Source organism: Podarcis vaucheri (genome assembly GCF_965113315.1).
Source record: "Podarcis vaucheri genome assembly, chromosome: 2".
NCBI classification, from domain to species: Eukaryota; Metazoa; Chordata; class Lepidosauria; order Squamata; family Lacertidae; genus Podarcis; species Podarcis vaucheri.
Genome location: NC_138760.1, coordinates 7,419,630 through 7,425,660, shown reverse-complemented (window position 1 = coordinate 7,425,660; position 6,031 = coordinate 7,419,630).

Sequence of the window (6,031 nt, the reverse complement as noted above, 5' to 3'; positions counted from 1 at the left end):
CCGAACAGAAAGCAAAGCTGATAATAAATAATGCTATAACAGAAGACATAAAAATATCTAAAGGGACAAGACAGGGTTGCCCGCTTTCTCCGCTGCTCTTTATAGTAGTGCTGGAGGTTCTGCTAAACGCAATAAGGCAAAACAAACAAATTAAGGGAATATCATTAGGTTTAAACGAACACAAAGTTAAAGCATACGCTGATGACGTGGTATTAACGGTAGAAGACCCTATAAATAGCTTAAAGGGAATTCTGGAGGAGATGGAGGAATTCGGGAAATTAGCTGGATTCAAACTAAATAAGAATAAGACAAAGATGATCGTTAAAAACTTAGACCAAGATAAGATAGAATCATTACAGGAACAAACGGGAATTGAAGCAGTTAAAAAAGTTAAATATTTAGGACTCTGGCTTACTGAAAAAAATATTGACCTATACCAAAATAATTACATCCCGGTGTGGAATGAAATTAAGAAAAATCTGGAGATTTGGGCAAGAATGAAATTATCACTCTGGGGAAGAGTGTCCATGGTCAAAATGATGGTACTCCCCAAAATGCTTTTTCTATTCCAAACGATTCCGATAATAAAGGGCATAAAAAACTTTAAAGAATGGCAAAGGGTGATTTCTAAATTTGTCTGGGAAGGAAAGAAGCCCAGAATTAAGTTTAAGACATTAACAGATATTACTGAAAGAGGGGGCTTCGCCCTACCAGACATGAGACTGTACTACGAAGCGGCATGCCTATGCTGGATTAAAGAATGGATAAAGTTGGAGGATACAGAGCTATTGGATTTAGAAGGGTATAAGAACAAATTCGGATGGCATGCCTACTTGTGGAAAGATAAGATAAAAGTACATAAGGGATTTTGCAGCCATATCTTTAAGGGACCTCTGATAGAAGTTTGGAACAGATATAAGAACATACTAGAACCAAAAACCCCACACGGGTTATCACCAGTGGAGTTAATAAGTGTAAAGAAAGTCAATATGGGGAAAAAATGGGGTAGGTACGAAGAATTGGTATTGAAGGAAGGAGGGAAGTGGAAAATTAAACCATACGACCAGGTAAAAAGATATACATACGATTGGCTGAGTTACTATCAAATAAATGAAATATTTAAAAAAGAAGTGAAGGAGAGGGGCTATGATGAAAAGACATCGAAATTTCAGAAAGAGATAATAAATTGTGATCGGAAAAATCTGTCAAGTATGTATAAAATATTGTTAGAATGGAATATGAAAGATGAGAAAGTTAAAAAAGTGATGACTCAGTGGACAAAGGACCTCGGATATGATATTCAATTGGAAAAGTGGGAGAAATTGTGGAGAGTGAATATAAAATTTACAGCATGTGTACTGCTAAGGGAGAATATGTTAAAAATGTTATATAGGTGGTATATAACACCCGTTAAACTAGCCAAGATGTATAAAACAGATAACAAATGTTGGAAATGTAGACAAAAAGAAGGGACGTTCTATCACCAATGGTGGGAATGTGGGAAGATTAAAAGCTTTTGGGACGAAGTCTATAATGAAATCAAAAAGATTTTAAGCTATACATTTGTAAAGAAACCCGAAGCTTTTCTATTAGGTATGGTTGGAAAAGATATCAAAAGAAAGGATTGTAAAATCTTCCAATATGCGGTAACAGCAGCTAGAATGGTGATAGCGCAGAAGTGGAAGCAGGAAGAAAGCCCAACGTTAACAGAGTGGAGATTAAAATTGACGGAATATGCGGAGTTAGATAAATTAACAGGGAAAATTAGATATATGAAGGATCAAAAATTTATAGATGACTGGGGAAAATTTGCGGATTATCTGGAGAACAAATGTTTAGTAAACACAACACTAGCAGGATTTAAAGAGGCACTGTAAAACACTAAGAAGTATTGCTTATGGAAAACAATGTTTGAAAGATGGTACTAATGGCAGTACGAAAGACTGGAATGCGTTATTAAGAGATAAATACGAATGAATGTCAAGGACGTTGAAGGAAGTCCAAAAGAATGAGATGTATGAAACAAGGATTTAATGTATATATATGGAAAGATTAATAAAAAATTTTTAAAATGCAAAAAAAAAAAAACAAAAAAACAATATTAATAATTTTACAATACCCACCTTATCTTGAAGTCCTCCACAGTATCCTGCATGTTCAATTCCGTGTCTAATTGTGGTCTCTCTCCCGTAATATTATCATCTTCTCTTCTTATATTACTGATGTATGCCTCAAATAAAAGTTCAAGGCTTTGCCCGGTGGTCTTTTGCCCCTGCATCGTGTACAGACAAAACAGAATATGGGTTGCTAAGCTATACCACCTTCAAAGGAGGTACTATCCTGACATCTTTCCCTTCTGTTTTTAAATAGATTGCAAGAAATTGCCACAGCAAATACTTTACATAGAAAATGTTACAGGAAGCTGGCAGTTGTACCTAGTGAGTTAGTATTAATAGCAGCTCAAAGAGTGGCTAGTATCAAATGATTCAGAAGGTCCAGGAGATTTGCAGATGGTGGATAAATGGAAAGATATAGGAATGAAACCGGGAAGTGTTACCTTTTTACACATGCATCTTATTGTGTCTATTGGTTGCTTAAAAAAAAAAAGCATGGTGAAGTTTGGGCTCTCATCTGCTGGTAGGTACCAAGCAGTGGAGTCTGATATCTTGCACGGCTACCTGGTCTTCCAACTACAACCTCCATCTTTATTCATGTTCTCATTTCTTCCTAGCAATCCCATGCTAAATTCTCATTTACTCTCACATATTGCATAACTGGGTACAGCATTTTAAGAGCTTGAGCTATGAACTGGAAGCACCTTGTTCAAATTTCATCATCTCTAGGTCTTTCTCACAAGACAAGCAATGGCTGAACACTATGCAAGGTACACAAAGCTATCTAAACATTTTCCATTGTTTTAGCTGAAGAACCAGACCTTCAGCGTTAGAGAATTTGATCTTGCATCATGTGCCAATGCACTGCACCAGGAGAATGAAACTGGATCCAACTACAGCAGGTGTGCAGAGCCTTTGGTTCCCATTATACCCAGCAGCCATTGTTCATAACCAGGGATAATGGGATTTGTAGTTTTTCCCCATCTCTGACCAACCATCAGGAAAGGATCCATGATGTGAAAGCAAGTATACAGTGGTACCTTGGTTTTCTGGAAGACCGTTTGAGTTCTGAAATGTTTGAAAACCGAACAATCAATACGGAAAACTCAATACGGAAGCCGCATGGCATGTTCGACTTCCGAGACATGTTCAAAAACTGAAGCATTTACTTCTGGGTTTACGGTGTTCGAAAACCAAAATTTTCATCCACAGAGACTTTTGAAAACTGAACTACCACTGTACACGGCTGTGTCTACTTCTAGCAATGAAATGTTGGTAGGATATAGTAAGCAGGGAAAGAAATAGCTGCCCTATATTGTCAGTAGAGCTTGTTTAAACAGTAGCAGGAAGAAACTTGTTTTAAAGTAGTGTAAAGTTTTTAGGATGGCATCAAGAGAGAAACTTACCTTATCAATGAAGGAGGCAAAGTTGTTGTTGAGTGTCTTGATCTGCTCCTTCTGTTCCTTCCTCACCTTCTGGATGGTGGGGTCAATCTCCAAGTTAAGAGGCACCAGAAGGTTTGGGTTGATGGCAACCTCATGGATGCCACCGGCGCCAGCTCCATAGCCACCACCACCTCCTAAGCCATAGAGGCTTCTGCTGCCAAAGCCACCACTGACACGTCCAAAGCCTGTACCACCACCCCAGGAGACCGAAACCATGCTGAAGCTAGTGGAGCTACCTGGGATAACAGCTGAAGATGTGCTAAAATTCTCCTCAGGGCAAGAAGGGGAAACAGAGAGAGACAAAGAGAGATGAGACAAGACTCCTGGACAGCCAAAGTGAAAGGATCCTCTGGGAAGCTCACGCGTTTCCCCTTTTTATTTCACTGGAGAGCTGGGTTTGGCAGCTGGAGATCACAGGTAATTGCCTGAATCAATCTCTTTGGTATGTCTGGCATGAGGCCTTTTCCATTATTTTCATCACTTCATGTACCTAATTTAATGTCCTGACGACTTGTAAAACTGGTAAGTGGAATTTCCCTGTCTTGCCCAATGCATGATGGTTCTTTTAAAATTAGATTCAGAAGCAATACAAAGGCAAGTGGGTGAGAAGATTACAGTTTTTATTCTGAACAGTAAGTAAAATAAACATTGCCAAGCAGCACTTAAATCTGCCAATGAAATGCCCTGAAGAAGCATCAAAGTGAATCCCAGGTAGCCTTCAATGCATAGCACTGGGTCCAACAGTCTATGCTGAACTTCTGAACTTCTATGCTCCAAAACTAGATATTTTATAGATGCTGGCTCAGCTATGAGCCACCCTGCCCTACATCAAAGACACATACTGGCCACTGCATGTTTTTAGCCATTTGCCACCAGACGACACACCAAAGGCAACCATCAAAGATTATTCACAAGGGATAGAATAGGGAGGTAATAAACATAGGTAAAGGGATGTGGGTGGCGCTGTGGTCTAAACCACTGAGCCTCTTGGGCTTCCCGATCAGAAGGTCGCCAGTTCAAATCCCCACAGTGGGGTGAGCTCCCGTTGCTCGGTCCCAGCTCCTGCCAACCTAGCAGTTTGAAAGCACGTCAAAGTGCAAGTAGATAAATAGGTACTACTCCGGCAGGATGGTAAACGGAGTTTCCATGCACTGCTCTGGTTTGCCAGAAGCTGCTTAGTCATGCTGGCCACATGACCCGGAAGCTGCAAACCGGCTACCTTGGCCAGTAAAGCGAGATGAATGCCACAACCCTAGAGTTGTCTGTGGCTGGACCTAACAGTGAGGGGTCCCTTTACCTTTAAATAGAGCCAGGAAAAGATAGACAGGAAGAGTTGACCATGTCAGATCACTATCTCATTGAAATTCTTCCAGAATAATTATCCCATAGAAGCCTGCAATCCAGAGTGCTGGAGTTTCCTAAAGGCATTGCTTTTAACTTCATATAAATTAACAAGTGACTTTTTCTTCTTTGAACATGATGGGAATAGAGGAGGCTATCTGAAGCTCAGTAAGAGCTGCTGAGGCAGCTGCCTTGAGAATGATTCTCAACTAGGCACATTTTCTTTCTTTCTTTCTTTCTTTCTTTCTTTCTTTCTTTCTTTCTTTCTTTCTTTCTTTCTTTCTTTCTGACATTCCTGTGGTCTTCCTCTGTCAGGTGTAACACCCATTGTGAAGTCAGTGATGCCACAAGTGTGGACCCAAATACTCAAGTTTGTCACTGGGCGAAACAGGAGGTGCTCATATTGCAATGCTTTGCTTATCACAATGCATTATACAGTGGTGCCCCGCAAGACGAATGCCTCACAAGACGGAAAACTCGCTAGACGAAAGAGTTTTCCGTTTTGGAGGTGCTTCGTAAAACGAATTTCCTATGGGCTTGCTTCGCAAGACGACAATGTCTTGCGAGTTCCTGCTGGTTTTTTTTTCCTCCCCCCCTTTTTTCTAAGCCGCTAAGCCGCTTATCAGCTGATCCGATCAGCAGATAAGCCGCTAAAAGCCGCTAATAGCGCTAATCCGCTAATCCGTCAATGGGCTTGCTTCGCAAGACGAAAAAACCGCTAGACGAAGAGAATCACAGAACGGATTCTTTTCATCTTGCGAGGCACCACTGTACATAGTTGGTTTGGTAACTTCAGTTAGTGCAGAATTTGGCAGCCAGGTTGCTCACTGGAGCAAGACGATTTCAGCATACCACACCAATCCTGGTCTGACCGCACTGGCTACCAATTAGTTTCCAGGCCCAATTCAAACTGCTGGTTTTGACCTATAAAGCCTTACACTGCTCAGGACCGCAATACCTCAAGGTACTGAGGTATACCGCCTCTCTGCATTTGGACCTACCTGGGCTCTGAGATCATCCTTCTTCACGTGCCTTTTCCATGAGAGGTTTAGAGGGTGGCAGTACAAGAACGGGCCTTAAAGCAAGTTGTGTGAAAGGAGCCCCACACAGTCAGAATCGATGCACGCAGCT